The following is a 21,374-nucleotide window of genomic DNA, read 5'->3' on the forward strand; positions in this document are numbered from 1 at the left end:
GAGGAAGACTCACCAGGCTGAAGCAGCCAGCTGTGGTGGGACCCTGCAGGAAGGGTCAGATTAGAACAGGGATAGGAAGAGCTGGGAGGGTAGAAACTAAACCCCAGGGGTAGTTTCTCACCTTCTACACTAGTTTGTAAGTGTAGTTTCTCACCTTCTACACTTTTATACCGAAGTTGAGGGGCATATGTACTCCACACACCAACATAAGTGACTGTGCAGTGTAGACATAATCTTAGATAAGTTTGTGCCCCAGTGCCAGGCAGCGCCCCCAGCCCTGGTGTGCCAGGCGGCCAGCCCCAGTATGCCAGGCAGGCAGCCCTGTATGCCAAGTGGCCAGCCCCGGAATGATGGGCAGCCAGCCCCAGAGCACCAGGCAGCAGCAGCACCCCAGCTCCGGAGTGATGGGCAGTCAGCCCCAGAGGACCAGGCAGCAGCAGCACCCCAGCTTCGGAGTGATGGGTGGCCAGCCCTGGAGCACCAGGTGGCAGCAGCACCCCAGCCCCCGTGTGCTGGGTGGCCAGGCAGCATGGCAGCAGTGCCTCCAGCCCCACAGTGCCTGGCAGCATGGTCCAAGTGCCAGGCAGGCAGCACAGCCCGAGCACCAGCCACCCCAAACCCCTGTGGGAGGCAGGGCCTGCCAGCCCCAGCCCCAGCCTGGGCCAGGGCACAGTGCCAGGAACTACAGGAGGAGGTCTGGGGGTGGAGTGTGAGTGGGGCCACATTAGGCAGTTTGGGGAGGCACAGACTTCCCTAGCCTATGATACCCACCACCCACTCCATTAATACCTCTGCAGTCATAGGACAAAAAGAGGGTGTTTGCGGGTTACAGATTGTTGTAATAAGCCATAAATCCAGGGAAAATGTCTTTCGGAAGACAAGCCTGGAATCTTTAATTCATTACTCTTCTAGACACTAAAAATCATGGATTGAACAGAGACACTGGCATGCCAAGAACACATCATTCTCAGAAAATTCAAGAAGAGAAAGCTGTTAATAAAATATTAAATTTAAAAAAATAAATGTATGGGGAGTAAAACTTGCATTACTTCTCACTAAGAGGGTGTTGATGTGCTTGCATCTAGACAATCATCAACATCAGTTTAGTGAGAAAAACCTTTGGAAGACAATAAGAAATTGTCAGCCAAAATGGGGACAAATTTAGCGGATTTCTTAGAGATAGTTCACTAGAGAACTTCAAAAGTCCGGAAAAATAATAAAGATTAAATTTTAGTGCCTAAGATCCTCCCTGTAAGTTACAACAGCTGCCTCCTAAAAACACAGAGAGTTTTTATACAAAGAAATACTATCTGCAGATACTATATTAGAGAAGAAAGCTTCAGTGTGTACAGGAGAAAAGATAAGGATTATGCACATTTTGGGAAACTTCTAGTAGCTTTTGTGTTGCTCATCTCTCCATTTGCTCATACATCTACAATTTTGTATAGGAGTCACTTGACAGATATGCTAGTTTAGAATTTTCTAAAAATACATCCGAAGCCCTAAAGGGGAGTGTGACAGCTTTGGGACTAAATAAAAACAAGTAAAATTGGAAACTACTGATGTACTTCTGTTATGTAGGCAGCCTTATCTTTGGCTGACAATGTAGATTTCCATTTCAGAGAACCATTCATTAACTCCACTCTTGAGCTTTATGATGAGAGAGAAAAAGGTCTGGCTTTCACTAACTTCCTCGCTTGTGATCAGTGCACCCACTACTGTTACACTGAGAATGCATATATTTATAGCTGTGCAGTAATATCATCTCCAATAGCTGAATAAGACTTTGTGCTCCTGAAGATGTGCAAATTGTTACCTTCCTTAAGAACAGTCCAAGCAAAATGACAAATAGGTTATGGGAGCCGTGGCTTGAGACTAAAAGCAAAGATATCGAATATGGGCATGAGGCCAAAAATGAACAATGTACTGCTTAAATCCCTCTATGAAGAAGTAGGCTTATTATTGAGCAAAGAAGCTGCTAAAGCACTGAAGGAATGGGAACCTGCAAACTGACTTTGTGATGAACCATTCAGAAGTCATGGTCATTCAGTGTTATGCACCAACAAACAATAAATATGAACAAGTCAAAGACTGTTTCTATGAAACACTGCAGAGCGTCATTGGCAAGATCAATAAATGTGACATTATTATCCTTATAGGAGATCTAAATGCACAGGCTAATAATGATAATTTTGGATTGAACCCATTATGGGCAGACATGACATTCCAGGACACATTGACAATGGAGTCAAATGTTTTGCTCTGGATGGACAACAGTGGGAAAAATGGGTTGCCTCCTGTGCCACAGGATGCCACAAGGCATAGGATTCTCAGTATGTCTTTTTGTTGAGACTGCCAGTAAGAATGTTTTTTGTTTGTTGGTTTATTTTAATGCTTACTTGTGACTGCTAAGGAGCTAGACTGACACTTGCTTATTTCACATAGGCCTCTATACTGGTATCATAGAACTATGACCTTTGGTTACTGTTAATCTGGATGGGATGCAAACCATGACCTAGAGGTGAAAAGTGCTTGATCTCATTAAAAAATTCCTTGAGCCACCTACTCTATCATGTAGTGGTGATTTAAGATGAAAGCTTATAATGATGGTATTGAATTATATGAAACTTTACTGATATAAGAAAACTTCAAAGACAAAGTAATTTTAAATATATGGTGGGAAAATATAACTCTCACCTAGGCCTGCATAACCCCATTAGAGACAAAACAATTGTAGCAGTATGAGTTCATCACATTGTGTTAAAAAGCTAAGTCCTGAATGCTACTCAGCTCCCTTTTTTATGTTTCTACATTGTTGATGATGGCTACAACACAGGAAAGTAGAAGTTTAATTGTCAGCATCGCTGGTTTATTTTAGGAAATTGGTGATAGTCTTTAATAATTGGAAAGTAAGATTGGAGGTGTAGATCTATTGCCTTCCCCCCATATCTGCTTCAATTATGATTGAAAAACCAAACCTACAGTCCCCAAGCAAGCAGCTCTGTGTGTTTCAATGTTTCCAAGGAAAAAAGTTCACTGCCACCTTTACTACTGATAAAGAAGTGTTTAATTGTCTTCCTGGAGTTTTCTTTGCACTGTCTGTGTTTTGCTAAGGTAAATGTTTCGGTTTAAAATAGAACAGCAGAGATGTTGTCTGTATTTAATTATCTTATACAGTAAGTTGTTATCTCAGATTGTAAGCTAAATGTTTATATTGATTGATCTATAGCAACAGTGCAACCTACTGTGAAAAATATTGCTCTTTCCATGAGAGCAAATAATATATTTTACCTTATCAAACACTCAAACTTGTAAAAGAATGTTAAGTTACAGATCGATTTAGATATTAAGATATCTGCTCGTATTCCATCATTTTTATTGCAGTGATAGTAGGTAATGTTTATGTTGGTTTCATACACAGTGAGGAATCTCAGAAAACATTTGGCTCTTATTAAATTGGTTGAGGTATTACGTTGTTACACTGCACCATTGCTGCATTGGTTTTTTTATAATGATGCCTTGTCCCTGTCTTCTACTCTTTCTCCATCCTCAACTCACCTATTACAAATCATTTATCTGCTCTGCTATATAAAACATGTTTTTTTAATTCAAGGAACCTACTCCTATTCCTTCTCCTACCATGGTAAGTTCCTAATAATTTCAGTGGAAGCAGGATTTGACCCAACACAAATAATACAAGGCAAAGCTTCAAGGGAAATTATTGAAGATCATATGGTAGGAAGGACTGTTAGAAGAGCATGACTCAAATAGAGATTTGAAGGAGAGAAGAGAGGGCACCAGGTGGATGAGGAAAAAACTGGGTGGTAGAGGTAGGAAGCCAATAGTAGATAAAGACAACTAAGGGAACAATAAAACAAAATGATTGAGATGGGAGTAGGACAGGCACTGGGAGACGAGGGGAGAAGATATAGAAACAGGAAGGAGAGGCCTTATAGGTGAGATTGAGAAGCCTAAATTTGATGCCGTTAAGGAAGAGGAAGCTGGTTTGAGGATTGATAGAGGGATAATTGATCAGAACAGCAAGAGAGGACATTCAGACTGACTTGGAGGATCAAAACAAGAAAATAAAACTGATCAAAAATCTCAGGGTTCATCTTCACTGTAAGAGACATTGATCTCCATTGTATATTATCACACCCTCTACCTCCCTGAGCCAAAAATACCAACCCATATCAATGTTTGGAAATGATTTTCACATGCAAACCCCACAAATTTAATGAAAAATTAGTCAGTCTAGTTGCTCACCCATATTTTTAAAAACAACCCTTGCTCTGTATATTTGACCTGAGATAATCTGAATGTGCTCTCCCTCTTTCACAGTAGACTATCCTCCCATTGTGAGTTTGAATAATGGAAACATGAGGCAAGAAGTTACTCTGTTCCTTTTAGCTCTTGTTCCCTGCTCTGTTACCCAGGGTGTTTTCTTGTCTAATAATAAATAACAATCATAATTCTTTGCACTTACATAGTGCTTGCCATTTGAAGATTCCTAAGCCCTTCACAAAGGTGGATAAGTATTATTATTCTAGTTTTACATCAATACTTAATGAGAACAGGCTGGAGCCATGTGACTTATCCAAGGTGACACAATGATGTCAGTGACAGAGTTAGAAATAAGATTGAGGTCTCCTGATTCCCAGCCCTATAGTCTAACTCCTAGACATTGAAGTGTGGAAGCGCTGTGCCTAAAGAAGCCCTGAACTGCATATAAATATATGTTTTTGGTGACTTGTTTATGTAACCAGTAACAAGACAAAAATATTTATGTCACACAGCTCTGCCTTATATACCAGTGTGTTCCACATGAGAGGTGGAGTAGGCTTTACTTTTAAAGCTTAATGGTTCTTGTAAGAAATTATCCCAGAAATAGAAAGGTCCAATGTTGTCTAATAATCTCTTCATAAAAAAGGTCTAATCTTTTGTATGGCAAGAGAGGTGGCTAGCAACACTCAAGTAACTAAATCCAGTTAGTGAACCAATAAGTAGCTTCAGAAGTGGCCTGGTGTAAGTTTGAGATGCAAACCATAGAAGCAGGCACTGATTTACCTTTTAAAAGGTCTAATAATAAACAATCACAGCAGTACAGCAATAAAGCCTCAGCATATGCTGGTAAATTCAGTTATGATCAACTAGTTTTAGATATGTTTTAAATCCTGATTGGTTGAAGACTAAGACTAATTGTAATTTACAGTACTTTAAAACACTAGAAGATACTATCTTGAAAGATTTTGATGGCTTCACTTACATTTACACTCAGGTTTCTTTAGGCTAAATATGTTTTACTAGATTATAAACTATTAGGCCAAATCCTGCAGTTCTTACTCAGTAGGGAAATGCTCTTATCCCAACATTACATGGAAAATCGAGGAGGACTGGGGGGAGGAGAGGAATGCCAGAGGGTTACGCTAACAGTAATATCAGATAAAGCACAGTTAGCTTCTTATTCTCAGACTAGATAATGACTGAGGCACTACTACTACTGTGTGGTAACTATCTGGTAAATCTTGACCTTTTAATAAAGATCACTCTGTTTTAGCACTGGATAGAAGATCAACGTACAGCTCCAACTTCTCCTCTTCCTTTAGTCATTGTGCATAGGGGGTGATTCCCTAGCACATTTGGGATTGTCTTTGTGCTACTCTACCAATCCAGATGCTTTACAAATACATCTTCACTGTCCAGTTCAGTTAGGTTTATGCCTGCTTTGTGTCACCTGAGTAACACAATGCATCTGTGGTGCACCAATGAGTTATTGTATACCTATTATACATACCTTATAGTGTTGACTAAGAGAAGAGCTGAAGTTAAGCCCCCCAGTCCTGCAATGAGCTCTGGTTTTCAATGGGGCTCCATATTCTGAGGTTTATGGATCATGTTAAGTTTCTTCTAAGCCTCAAACTCCTCCACTTCCTCTAGGAGCTAGACTGTGGCCTAGCTTCTGTGTCAACACAAGGGAGTAGGTGGGTATTTGTGCTCTCAGCCCCATATTGTAGCTACTTAACTGCTATGTTCTCTCCCAATGCAAATGGATAGGAATTGCCAGAAAGTGGACAGAGATGCATCTCTGCATCCCCCCCTCAATCCCACTCCAATCTCCCAATGTGCCAGCTAGCACTGTTATGCCAGCAAGCCACGGGGTGTATATTGCATCAAGTATAGACCTGGCATAGGGCACTTTCCTCTTGGAGAAAGAGGGAATGCAGGTCTATGCTGAGAGTGAAAGTGTGATTGTAGTATGTGTAGGCATACTCAGGCTAGATTTAATCCAGCTGGCACAGGTAACAATAATAATGAAGATGTGGCAACCTGGACTTCAGCACAGGCTGGAAACTTCAGTATATACCCAGGCTCTCTGGTGCACTTATACTAAGATGGCTAGTGTGGGCTGAAGCTGTTGCCATCACATCTACACTACTGTTTTTACCCTTGCTAGCTAGATGAAAGTTATGTGAACACTTGGAGTTGGGGGTGTGATTCCCAGCTGGCGCAGACATACTCACACCAGCTGTCACTGAACTAGTGCACCTAAAATAGTAGTATAGCCACAATAGCACAGGCAGCGGTTGCATCAGCAAACCACCTCATGCACATACGCCTGTGGCTGTGAGCAAGTTTATATCTGGAATGGCTAGCCCATGCTGCTTCTCACCACTGCCCATTCAACCATGGCTACATTACTATTTTTAGCAGGCCAGCTTGATGGAGCAAGCATAACTATGTCTACTCAAGCTGGGAATCACATGAGCAACTTCAAGTGCAGGTATAGCCTAAAGTTAGCATGAGTATGCCTACATGTACTACAATCACACTTTGACTTGCAACATAGCACAATTTAGCCCTCAAATTGCTATTTATTGATCATTAGAGCTGATAACACTGCTCTACAGCCAAAATGCTTCTGAAATAAATGTAGTCCAACTTTACTAATTCTGGGTCACTGAGAACGAAAATGATGCTTAAAATTGTTGATTGGCTCTAGTTTTCAAGATATGCTATTGGGTCAGTATATACAACCCTTGACTTGGGAATGGCGGAGGATAAGTGAGTTATAAAGGGAAGGGATCTCAATTTAAACCAGAAATGACTAAAATACATCTTTGACTGGATCTATGAATAAATCTATGACTGGGTTTGGACAGTACTTGCTTTTTAGGCAAAACAATGAATGATGCAATCTGAAGCTGGTATTGCATCATACATGATATGAATTGCATCATGTTATTCCTAGAAGTCATGGATGATGCAATCATAAGGAAGCTTACATCACTCTGCTGAACAAATTGCCCTCTATCAGCTCTAGAAATCATACAGTGTCGTGCTCTCTTATTTGTCACTGTTTGATTTTGCAAAGGGACACACTTCTATTTAGCTAAAGTGAGCAGAGATGCAGATGTGTGAAGAATGCAGATAACTTCTGCTATGTTTGTGGTAAAGTGACTTTTGCATCACAAAAGCGCAGTCTAACCACTATGGTTAAGAAAGTCTATCACCTTTATTTTGGCTGCAAAATTGGAGAGCAGGACAAGAGCTGGGCCCCACACATATGCTGCAACACTTGTGCAACAAATCTTGGCCAGTGATTGAACAGGAAAAGGAAATGTATGCCTTTTGCAGTGCCAATGATTTGGAGAGAGCCAACAGATCATAGCAGCAATTGTTACTTCTGCATGGTGACTCCAGTTGGGAAAGGTGTGTCAAAGAAGAAAAAGTGGACTGTGCATTATCCAAACATTCCACCAGCTATACGCCCAGTACCCCACGGAGAAGGACTGCCGGTTCCTGATGCACCAGAATCATTCTCACTTGAGTCAGACGAGGAAGAGAAAGAGGATGAAACTTCTGGTCCTGAACCATTAATGTCACAGGACCCACATTTTCTCCCATCCTCCTCCTCTGAACCACACCTCATAACACAAGGTGAACTGAATGACCTTGTCAGGGATTTGGAACTACCCAAGAGTAAGGCAAAGGTGTTAGGCTCCAGACTACAGCAGTGGAATCTCCTGGCAGGCTATCAGGGAGCCCATCAATGCTTGCAGACTATTGCTGGACAGTGACAAGAGATGCTCCATTTAATGAATACAAGAGACAAGCCAAGAAGCGCCGAGTAGACACTGAATAGGACTAAACTATGTACATAATAGTTTTTGCCTTTTGTTTCATAATAAATTTTATTTATAGAAACCTTTTGCTGATTTTTAAAGTGTTACATAAACAGGACAGGTGAAATATTATCATGGAAAGCAACCATAAACACATGAAAAGGCCTAGGTTTGCAATTTATGATTAAAACTCTACTATCTACACAATATACACAGACATAAAATGTAAAAACTTAAATATCTTAGAAACAGTAGCCAATCAGTTGTTTTAATTGTCATATTTGAATTCAGCACATCAAAATACATAATAAATATCACATTTTATCTCTGAAGCAGACGACTTCTCAAAAATTGTAGACCAGTGTAATTTGACAAAAAGCCTTTGGTCAAACGATATTTGTTTCATGTCTTATAATTTATGAGGTTATGTTAGTTGGTATTCACAAATATTTGGACAAATACTGGTATCCATGAAATCTATGGTATTCATGAATCCCAAAAGCTGTGTACATTTAAAAACCAGTCATTATGTGCCCAAAAAACTTGCAGAAGTAATGTGTTGCTTGGCATACATTATTCCTAGCTGTTACCCATTACTCTCCTAGTCCAAGTGTTGCAGTCATACAGACAGAGTACAGAAACAATAGCATGTGACTTAGCTGACCAACCCACATATCATGAATAATGAATAGCTAATAGGAAATAGCAAAAAAGAATAGTTGGCAAACAAAGAATAGTATCCATATTTTGTTCAGACTACTCAACAAATGCTTATCAATAAAGAATATGAGAGAAGTATTTGAAAATCTGACTTGGGTGAAATTTTTCATTAAATATTGGAAAACCTCTCTTTCAAAAGTAATATGCTCTACTTAGTCTACATTATGTAGTGAAAAACTATCTCAAGCAATAAATTACAAAAAAAGTAGTATGATCTTCAAACTGTCTGATCTCTCTTTATCTTTTTTCTAAATCTCTGTGTCACTTCTTTTTGATTCCCATTGAGTTAAAATCTGCCAAACTATCATCACTGAATATAAAATGTAATCAATCCATTTTAAAATGGGGGTAGGATTGCACTATTGAATGAGCTACTGTCCCTTTAATTTTGAGATGTCATTCTCATTTTCTCTTTTGGAAAATAAATGAATGGCTTTCCACCTAATTTTTAAAGTCTTGCTATATATGGCAAGGTATAATTTACAAGTGGTTGGAAAACAGAAAATCTCCTGTTATAACTTCATTGCCACTAGACTCCAGAGAATTAAGGCCTCATAGTCAATAACAGAGTCTTTTAATTAAAAGCATAAAGCACCATCATGACAGTATATGGGGGAACCTTTCTAAAGAACTCTCACACTGTCTGGTGTCATCCTGATATGGCTAATTGCATTGTAACTTGCCTTTATGTGGTTATGTAAATAGCACAGGCTTCTGAAGTAAGGCATTCAGACTCCCTTTGTCAGTAGGAGAGTCATTTTCCCAAGAGCTTTTTCATTGTGAAACACCAGCTGGTGGGGAGTTTTGCATTGTTGCCCCTTATCACCAGTAGCAAAGGGGAAAAAGACTAAATCAGAAAAAAAAAAGTATAGGATTTTATCTTTTTATTTTAACAGCTCTGCTCCTAGAGGCTTCCCATAGAACTGAAGCCTCCAGGGCCTACAGCAGACTCAATTTATCTCTTATTAGTATACATTAAGATAGGGTTCTAGCTCAGAAGCTTTATTCAATATGTCACAATCTCCTGGCTGGCACTTTGTAAATGTGTTTCATTTACAATTTTACATTCAAACAATTGTTTTTTACACTTTTACTACTTCTTTAAACCCTGATATTTAATCTGTGATCCTTCTGTTTTCCATTAGCTACAATGGAATAGAAAAAAATAGTAAAAGAGACAGCATTGAAAAAAAAATCAAGCAAGTTCCTTAATGCACCTTAGAAGCATATGACCTAATAGATTGTGAAATGTACACTTATGAAAAGTTAAATTATTGTTTATAAGCTAGACAAGAAAGTGTAATTACTTACTGATAACACCCTGGGTTACTGTGTAATTAAAAAACACCCAAGTAGATACTTAGCTATTAGAGCATTGAAAGTTACACTTGATTAGTTGGTCATGTGTAGAAAGAATGACCTATACAGAAGGAATTAAACTTACATTTCTTTTCTCCACTACTTGTCAAGCACTGTTCATTCATTGTATGCAAGCACTACTTCCACTATACTTGTTTTTAAACTGTAAAGTGACATAACCACAATATACAGATGTCAGTGTGAATTTCCTCTTTTACTAGACTTTTCGTCATAGTGCACCAAGGCTTGGGACTTTGCCATTTAGCTACATTTTGTAGGGCTATAAGAGCTTGGGAAATCTAGCCTCCGCAAACAAGGTTATGGTGTTTTTAAAAGCTCATGAGCTTCAAGCCAGTTTAATTAAAGACAATGGAGAAATTAAAATTGGGCAGTATGGGGTTGAGGGCAAAAAATAAAGGTAGTAAGAATAAAATAAATACACCCAAGAAGAAATAGCACATCTAAAATCACAGCTACCAAAAGAAAGAAGTTGAAAGAAGAAAAGCAAAAAGTTGATTAATTTTGCTATAGAATTTTTTCTAATGATTTTTCTCATCCTGCTACCATGCTAAGCAAGTCACCTCCCTTGTCTGCATTCTGCATGGGGGATGCCCATTATCAAATTCTGTAGAACTGTTTATTTTAGCATAGAAGACTCTGACCATTCATGTTATGTCATTTTCATACCTTTGGCCAGCCTCTGCAACTCGATTTTTACAAATAATTTCTACAAGGTAATTTTTTATGACTTTTCAAATCAGAAAATATAGCAAAAATCAATTTAAAGAGGACGTAGGCAGCTCCAACGACTTCAACAGAGTGATGCTGATTTATACCTGCTGGGGATATGGCCTAGCATCACCAGTTCTACAGTATACAGCTGTGTATATATCTACTACATAAAGGATTGCAGTTGCCACTAAAACTGTTTGGTAACAGAGATTTTGCACTGAACACACTGTTATTTGTCAGGCAGGAGGAAGAAAATGAATAGGTCAATTTGGTTGATAGTGTGAAATGTGTAATATTTGAAAAAGTAATAATATATAGCAGTGGCCAGCAACTTACCCTTTTGTGGTTTTTTTTTCCATTATATTTGAGTTTCAGCTTTGCTTTGTTTTAGTTTACACCAGGGATTTGCAACCCTTTTGAGACTAAGAACTACAATTCCAATTGCTGTCATATGTCTGAGCACAGATAGGCAACAAGAGGATTAGATGTGACATTTACATCATACTCAGACCTAAATAATTTGTCTTTACAATTCAGCTGGATTCCCCTCCCCTCACTGCACACACACACACACATACCTAAAGTGCTCTAGCTTAAAAATGAAAATAAAAATCAGAGCTTTTTAAAAATTCAAATGTAAATACAGATTTTGAGTAAGCTTTTCCCCAGGAACGTCATGTGTAAAAAACCCAACACCAATTACAAAAGAAGCACCCTCAATCAAATAAAGAAACTCTAAAATTCAGATACCTCTGCTCCCAAAGGAAGAGAAAAATAATACCATTTATGTTATGTACTTATACTTAACTGTGTATGGCACTCTGTTCCTGGTCCTACATTGTGATCTATATGGGTAAACCAGATACCTAGATATCAGGGTGATACGTGTTAGACAAAGATAAATAGAGATAGATAAAATTAGTTTAGAAGAGTGGAGGGGAGGTGGGGAATCATTGCCCATTGCATAAAGAATAAAGTCATTACTTTGATGTGCCATTATATTTTACAGACACACTATTTAGCTACCGCAACCTCCAGGAATCTTTCAAAATCAACCAGAAACCTCTAGCAAACCTCTAAAATGTGTTCTCATAACTCTCCCTCCTTGTCTCACTCTTTTACTTAGCAGTGTGCTAACCGATGGTAGTAAAGAGAAACCTCTTCATTAAATAGCCACATGTGTCCCCATGTATTTTGAGAAAAGAATGTGCACTATTTAAAATTCAACATTTCACTTGGGTTTGATGGTTTTTTCCTTCTCCTAAAGCTGTAACTGCATTTTTGCAACCATTTCTTATTTGACCTCTGATTTTTTTAACCTTTAGGGGTTCATATTCTCTAGCTTTTCTCCACAACCATGAGAACTAGAAACTCACTTTAAAAAAAAATGCTGAGATTCTTATATAATCACATGACTCCAGGAGAAACTGAGTTAAGAAAAGTACAGAGTATTACAAGACTTGCAATGTGAAGGACATAAATCCACACTGTGAAAAGGTCAAGCATAAGAGTTTATTACACACAGCGCTGGCGGAGTGTCACCTTGCTTATTAGGCTCAGAGACACTGTCAATCGATTACAATAGAATATATGGATTTTCCATGGGTGGGGGAAAGCGAAGGGTAGGCAGTTCCACACCCCGGGATAGGTTTTGCAGCAAGACAAGACAGCACATTAGCCAATGGTTAACAGGTTACATAATGTCTCCACCCATGGTTTCAAGTTAGCAAATTAACATTTAATTAATACTTTGATAAAATATTATTAGTATAAAATATAGATGTTGAATTCTGATTTGGGGTCCATAGGAATGGAGCAGCTCCTCTGATTGTCCAGCAGATACATTCCTAGGGGTTAAAACAAAGAAACAATGAAAGTATATGGCAATAAAGATTGTCTCCTTTGTGTTTTAAGGCAGGCATTGGTCCCTGGGAAAGGGAGGTGGGGCATGCCATATCTTATACTGACATGTTCCAACCCTTCATGAACTCAAGGTTGGAGTGTAGGAAGAACATCTCCCTACAGAAGAAACTAACACAACAGAAACAGGGCTGCTTTGTTCTATTTGCAACTTTGCATAAGACACAATATTCAGTTATTACTCCAACATCTGGCAATTTGCTGGCTAGGCTTATTTTAGCAAAACAAGATTAGCTGTTTACCTCAGCTGTCTCTTAGTTGATCACTATTTGCTAGGCCTCTGGTCCCTTGACCATACTCTGGACTTTGGGTCTGGAAAACAGCTGGCACAATCCATATACCAGGTTGCTATATAAAATGCACATGGATTTTAACCCTTCACAATGAAAATGCAAGAGTTGGCAACACTGTTTTCCTTCATTAGCAAAGTCAAATAAAGAGGCAGCCAGGAGACCACAGAAAAAAAAAGATGAGGATCCACATATATTTAAGTAGAAATGTTTGTGTTTAGTTTTACATTGACTTTTGCTTGTCTTGATTTTTTAAAGTATTAATACTTCAATAATTAAATCCAGTTTAATGGCTAAGGGTTGGCAGAGAGCTTACTGAACTTCTAATATTGTAATATCATAGCTATAGAGTATTAAGTAGGTCATCTGATTCTTGGTGCTCTAATTGGTCCACACTTGATAAGTCCAAGTTTACGACCCCTAACTGAGATGTAAAAGAATTAACACAACTAATAAGATTATTCTGTGGAGGGCATTTTCTTGGGGTGGGGGTTGGAGAGGGCTTGTGGGAGGCGGCATGAAGAGAGAAATAGAAACGTGTTATACAAGTTATGTGCACAGACAAAAAATGAAAAACTTTTGAGTGGCAATGTCTGATAAAACTATATTGGTCATTCAAACAATAACTTGAAGGCACTTCCCTTTTATGAGGTTCAAAGGCCAAGGTATTTATAGCAAATAAACTCATAGGCCAAAGGTCTCAACGTTTATTAGCCTAGGATATGGTTGTTACTGAATTAACAGGAAGCACATCAGTTATCATATTTAAACTGACTTTTTCAAATAAATCCTCAAATTGAATGAAATATGAGGGAAAACAAACAAAAACTAAAATGCAATGTAGTTGTAGCTGTGTCAGTCCCAGGTTATTAGAGAGACAAGGTGGGTGAGGTACTATTTTTTATTGGACCAACTTCTGTTGGTGAGGCAAGCTTTTGTCCACACAGACCTGAAGAAGAGCTCTGTGTAAGCTAGAAAGCTTGTCTATCTCACCAACAGACGTTGGGCCAATAAAAGATATTACCTCCCACACCTTGCCTCTCTAAAAATCAAAATGTGCTGTCAAACACCTGGAAAGTACATTTTAGAAATATATATTTAAACTACATCAACTCTTTGGCCTTTTCCTCCCCACAACTTCCTCATACCACTTTCCCCTTCCTATAGGTGATCTGACTCTTTTTTTCCAGAACAATTGACTACTATTTTTGTATTGTGTTTCAGAACGAAGTGGGAAAGAAGGGCTGAGATTTCCCCAATATGAGCAAACAATGCAAAATCACAAATACACAGTTGGGAAGAAAAGCCTTATTGTAGGAAAGGAAATAAACTCGTGACTGACTGGCTGATCATGGCTGTCAACCAGAGTATATGCAATGCAGTTGTAGCCCCAGAATATTAAAGAGACAAGGTGGTGAGATAATATCTTTTATTGGATCAGCTTGTATTGGTAAGAGAAACAAGCTTTCAAGCCACATAGAGCCTTTCTTCAGATCCAGGAATTTGCATGCTGTAGGTGCTAATAAATAAATGTACAGAGCCCTTTTTCAAACCTGGGTGCCTAATATGATGTTCCTTAATCTATATGTAGATGCCTTTAAAAATCAGCCTGAACACAACACCTCTGATAATCATGTCATGTATTGAGATGCCTCAATATGGATTTAGATTTTGGCATCCACATCTGAAAACAACCCCAGCCAGAGTACAGAGGCTTGCATGATAGAAAATAAACAGTATAGTTATACGTCACTAATGATATAACATCCTTGCACTCTAATTTGCTGAGGTATAACTCAATTGTCTGCAATACAGCCATGTAAGTACAAATGTGTAACATAACCTAATAGCTATTAATCTCTCAACACAAAAATTGGCATCTCCCCACAAAGGAAGGCTACTTTGGCAGAGTATATGTATAATCTGATCATATTCTGGAGAATAGCAGCCCACACATAATCCTCTTGCACTGAGTGCTCCTGCCAGCAGCAAAAAACATTTACACATTGGCTATTGCATGGTCGGGGGAGTACAATGAGCCCACTGCCTTATCTGGACTTGGAACACTTCTCCATATCTCTCATCAGAGAAGATCTCTGGATAATCCTCTCTATAGTTTTTGAGGCGAGTCAGCATTAAAGTACAAACAGCTTCTCCTCCAGAATCCTCCCACTGATCATCTGCTTTCTGGCAAACTCCACACTTGGATCCTAGTTTCATCAAGTACCTGGCATATGCATCTGAGGTTTTAGTTGAACCCATATCTACTTTAAATAAGTTCATTGTTATAGTAAATATCTAAGGTACTTATATGGCCCCATTGCTATAGTATCTAAGTGCCACAAAACTTTAATGTAGTTATCCTCACAACAGCTCTGTGAGGAGGGATGTATGTTACCCCCATCTAACAGATGAGGAACTCCGGCTCAGAGCAACTAGGATCCAGATCTTCAAAGATATTTAGGTACCTAACTCCCATTGATTTCAAATACCTTTAGGGATCTGGGTCTAAGTGACTTGCCCAAAGTCACACAGGACACCTACTGGTAGCAAGAAAGTGAATGTGGGTCTCACAGACTTGTGCCCACTGAACCATCGTTCCTTTGAAGTAGCTACTAAACACATTGCTAAATCTATGACTGGGTCACTTATAGATGTACTGAAATGAATCCTAACTCTATGTCCAGGGACTTTCTCTACAATGGGATGAACTAGAGCGCTGGACACCCACTGAATTTTGAGTGTGTTTATACTTTGGGCCCAGATCTGTATATTCTGTACTGGGTTCGCCTCTAGTAAGTTAAACTTAAAGCCCAAACCACCCTTGATAAAAACAAAACAACAAAGCAATGAGCTGCATGAGAATAAGATAATGCAACAGAGTGAGGGCTATCCAGTGTATTGCACCCAATGCAGCATGTATGATTATTTGCCCTATGCAGGTGGCATATGTGTCCATTTGGTACAAGGAGCTCCTGACCCTCAGAGACCGTGTATGGGCTTTGGAGACCAGAGTGGCTAAACTGAAGGAGCTAAGGGAGACAGAGAGGTACATATATGAGACTTTCCAGGACACAGTATTACGGTCCCACCCCCAGTCTGATAGCCTGACAGAGGAGGATGAAAGTATCAGGGAAAGAGAATATCCAACTGGAGCAGAGGGAAATGATCCCATAGTTGGGACCCTTCTCACAGATGATGTTGTGATATCCTCTCGCACTGAGGGTACCTCTCCAGGGGAGGAAACTCCAGTTAATAGGAAGAGACAGATAACAGCTATGAGCATCAGAAACATAGATAGCTGGGTTTGCGATGACCAGGAGAACTGCAGAGTGACTTGTCTGCCTGGTGCAAAGGTTGCGGATCTGTCTACATTTTTAAACTGCTTATATACCAATGCTAGAAATCTAAATAATAATATGGGTGAACTAGAGTGTCTCGTATTAAATGACAATATTGATATACTAGGCATCACAAAAACTTGGTGGAATCAGGATAATCAATGGGACACTGAGATACCAGGGCACAAAATGTATTGCAAGGACAAAACATGTTGGGAGTGCATTATATGTGAAAGAAAGCATAGAATCAAATGAAGTAAAAATCTTAAATGAACCAAACTGTACAATAGAGTCTCTATGGATAGAAATTCCATGCTCTAATAATAAGAATTTAGCAGTAGGGATATATTACCAACCACCTGACCAGGATGTTGATAGTGACTATGAAATACTCAGGTATATTGGAGAAACTACTGAAATAATTAAAAAAAAAAAATAATGGGGGATTTCAACTATCCTTATGTTGACTGGGTACCTCAGGACCGGATACAGAGATAAAGTTTCTTGACCTTAAATGACTGATTCTTGGAGCAGCTAGTCCTGGAACGCACAAGAGGCAATTCTTGATTTAGTCTTAAGTGGAGCACAGGATCTAGTCCAAGAGGTGAATATAGCTGGACCACTTGGTAATAGTGACCATAACATAATTAAATTTAACATCCCTGTGGCAGGGAAAACACCACAGCAGCCTCAAAACTGTAGCATTTAATTTCAGAAAGGGGAACTACACAAAAATGAGGAGGTTAGTTAAACAGAAATTAAAAGGTACAATGCCAAAAGTGAAATCCCTGCAAGTTCCATGGAAACTTTTTAAAGTCACCATAATAGAGGCCCAACTTAAATGTATACACCAAATTAAAAAACATAGTAAGAGAACTAAAAAAGTGCCACCATGATAAACAACAAAGTAAAAGAAGCAGTGAAAGGCAAAAAGGCATCCTTTAAAAAGTGAAAGTAAGATCCTAGTGAGAAAAAAAGAAAGGAGCATAAACTCTGGCAAATGAAGTGTAAAAATATAATTAAGAAGGCTGAAAATGATTTTGAAGAACAGCTAGCCAGACTCAAAAAGTAATAGCAAACTTTTTTTTTTAAGTACATCAGAAGCAGGAAGCCTGCTAAACAACCAGTGGGGGCACTAGACAATCAAGATGCTAAAAGAGCACTCAAGGACAATAAGGCTGTTCAGAGAAACTAATGAATTCTTTGCATCAGTCTTCATGGTTGAGGATGTGATGGAGATTCCCAAACCTGAGTCATTATTTTTAGGTGACAAATCTGAGGAAATGTCCCAGATGGAAGTGTCATTAAAGGAGGTTTTGGAACAAATTGATAAAGTAAACAGTAATAAGTCACCAGAATCAGATGGTATTCACCCACAAGTTCTGAAGGAACTCAAATGTGAAATTGCAGAACTATTAATGTAGTATGTAACCTATCATTTAAATCAGCTTCTGTACCAAATAACTGGAGGATAGCTAATGTGACGCCATGTTTTAAAAAGGGGTCAGAGGTGACCCCAGCAATTACAGGCCAGTAAGCCTGACTTCTGTACCCAGCAAACTGGTTGAAACTATAGTCAAGAACAAAACTGTCAGACACATAGATGAACATCATTTGTTAGGGAAGAGTCAATATAGTTTTTGTAAAGGGAAATCATGCATCATCAATCTGTGAGAATTCTTTGAGGGGGTCAACAAGCATGTGGACAAAGGAATCCAGTGGATATAGTATACTTAGATTTTCAGAAAGCCTTTGACAAGATACCTCACCAAAGGCTTGTAAGCTGTCATGGGATAAGAGGGAAGGTACTCTCGTGGACTGGTAACCGGTTAAAAGGGTAGGAATAAGGTCAGTTTTCAGAATGGAGAGAGGTAAATAGTGGTGTCCCCCAGGGGTCTGTACTGGGACCAGTCCTATTCAACATATTCATAAATGATCTGGGAAAAGAGGTAAACAATAAGATGGCAAAATTTGCAGATGATACAAAACTACTCGGGAGATAGTTAAGTCCCACGCAGACTGCAAAGAGCTGCAAAAGATCTCACAACACTGGGTGCCTGGCAACAAAATGGCAGCTGAAATTCATTGTTGATAAATGCAAAGTAATGCACATTGGAAAACATAATCTTAACTATACATATAAAATGATGGGGTCTAAATTAGCTGTTACCACTCAAGAAAGAGATCATGGAGTTATTGTGGATAGTTCTCTGAAAACATCCACTCAATGTGCAGGGGCAGTCAAAAAAAGTGAACAGAATGCTGGGAATCATTAAGAAAGAGATAGATAATATGAAAGAAAATACCATATTGCCTCTATATAAATCCATGGTGCGCCCACATCTGGAATGCTACATGCAGATGTGGTTGCCCCCTCTCAAAAAAGATATATTGAATTGGAAAAGGTTCAGAAAAGGGTAGCAAAAATGATAAGGGGTATGGTATGGCTTCCGTATCAGGAGAGATTACTATAACTGGGACTTTTCAGCTTGGAAAAGAGATGACTAAGAGGAGATTCGATAAAGGTCTATGAAATCATGCCTAGATGGAGAAAGTAAATAAGGAAGTGTTATTTACTCCTTCCCATAAGACAAGAACTAGGGGTCACCCAATGAAATTAATAGGCATTGGGTTTAAAAGAAACAAAAGGAAGTATTTTTTTCACACAACACACAGTCAACCTATGGAACGCCTTGCCAGAGGATGTTGTGAAGGCCAAGACTATAACAGGGTTCAAAAAACAACTGGATAAATGCATGGAGGATAGGTACATCAATGGTTATTAGCCAGGATGGGCAGGAATGGTGTCCCTAGCATCTATTTATCAGAAGCTGGGAATGATCTACATCATCACTTGATGATTACCTGTTCTCTTAATTCCCTCTGGGGCACCTGGCATTGGTCACTATCGGAAGACAGGATACTGGGCTAGATGGACCTTTAGTCTGACCCAGTATGGCCATTCTTATGTTCTTATGTAAGTTAAACACCAAAGAGAATAATGTGAACAAAGATTCAAAAGAGTGAGAAACACCTTAGTGCTTTTGGAAAGAGTGTGGTCCTGTTCTCAGCTCTGACTCTTGTCTGTAAACTGGGATGTTTTGAGGTATAATTAAGTTTGAAATCAAGATCCTCAATGGTAGGGGATTATATCAGTTCACGATATAAATTTGATAATCAGTATTTAATGTCATCTTAAAAGAGAAGTTTGTATCACCCTTTTCTTCCCATGATAAGTTTGTTATGTTCCATTGAAGACTTTTTAGTTCACAAATTTGACATTATCTTGACTCTCTCCATTAGAAGTAAAAAGTCCATAAGGAGTTATGGAAGTCAGAAGGTATAGGTTCTGGAAGAAAAACAGCATCTTCTGACAATCAAGCATACTAGGGGAGTTGTACCATTAATTTGTAGCTGTCAAGGAAAAAAAGCTCTTGAGTGGTGTGAAATTTTAGCTGTTTAGTTAACCCGCGATTTTAGGTTCAGAGACTCTTGGCAGGAAGCCCAGACTCTTCGGACTGCTTCTGGCAGGTCTCTCAAATGCTTGCCTGCCTTCTCCTCTTTGTTTTACATAGATCTTTGTTGCAGAAGAGGAATGGCCTCATTTTTGAGGGTTGTGCTGTACAGATCCACCATTTTCATTTGTACTTAATCTTCAAAAAATATTTTTTCCTCTTCAGTGGGCACTGGAGAAATAAAAAGAACACTGGCTTATCTTGGGGAGATATGGACAGCTAAAGTATTGAATGACAAAATTTCATAAAACTGGAATGATGAATTACTAGCTATTTGCACTGCAGTTTTGCTTCCTGGTATAGTTACTTAATGGCAATAGAAAGCTAACTTTTCTGATTGAACATCACCATTGCCCACACTTCCCAGCAAAGGGAAGGTCTATTGGGGGCAGGCCAGAGATGAGAGAGGGTGTGATGGGGACAGGAAAGGGCAGGCTCTGCAGGAGATCTTTACTAGCCTAAGGGTCCTAAAAGGTCACTGCATTGTGATATAAGCCACAGCAAGCCTAACCTGTCTTTGCCTTTCTCCACTGAGGTCTGCTTCAGCACAGCAGAGGATTGAGGGCTGCTGTGTACACAGATCAATGTTTCTTTCTTTATTTTAGGATGCAAATAAGTCAGACATATTTCAGCAACACCCAAGCAACTAGGCCACTTATTAGCCAATTAAAGAACAAAGAATGCCTCTGAGATGTAAGAATTGCTATTCAGTCCCTTCTTCATTTTTTAATATGTATTGACAAACTTGTTATTTTCATAAGCACGACATCTGATTACACATTGGAAGACCAGTAGCATCAGTCTTCAGCACACTTTTATCATTCATATTCTGTAAATATGCCCCCCTTCCCTTCCACACACACACCTTAAATAGTAAAATTAAAGAAAATACTAAGGGTTCATGCAGATCTGCTGTTTGTAGATGATTAGAAAGCACTAATTACAATGATTGCAATACCAGCCCACATAACATTCAGACCTGGATCACCTTAAATTTTTAAATAATTACAGGGCTTCTTTTCAAAGGCCTTTTTGGAGATCCAGCCTGACAATTTTTTAATGGATTCTAGTCAGCCTATGCATTTCAGTCCCCAAAATACTCTCCCACAAGAAGTGCATTAGTCTACTGAACTAGAACTGATTTATGGCATGCTGTGAAGCCATTACTGTAAGTGAGGAGCAAACATTTGTTCCTATAACTCATTGACATTTACAGAATCCCCAGCTTTCAGTAACAAAAAATCCACTTATCCTTTCACACTATGGCTCTAAGAAACAGGATGCAAGTGCAGCCTCCTCAGCTTAACTGAGTGAAGACTGAGCACTATAGCTCTTTCTGGGGCATACTCTTCTGGAGAGGATGAAGAGCAAGAA

At 39.0% G+C, this 21,374-nt stretch overlaps 1 long non-coding RNA gene across 1 annotated transcript; it reads left to right on the plus strand.

The window, feature by feature from the left end:
* The first annotated feature begins 2,445 nt into the window (after positions 1-2,445).
* LOC115648098 lies at positions 2,446-16,339 on the plus strand. The gene is made up of 3 exons (XR_003999461.1): positions 2,446-2,457; positions 8,557-8,559; positions 16,259-16,339. It is a non-coding gene; the product is annotated as an uncharacterized LOC115648098 (long non-coding RNA).
* Positions 16,340-21,374: the final 5,035 nt, after the last annotated feature.

The sequence above is a fragment of the Gopherus evgoodei genome, chromosome 1 (genome assembly GCF_007399415.2).
Source record: "Gopherus evgoodei ecotype Sinaloan lineage chromosome 1, rGopEvg1_v1.p, whole genome shotgun sequence".
NCBI lineage: Eukaryota > Metazoa > Chordata > Testudines > Testudinidae > Gopherus > Gopherus evgoodei.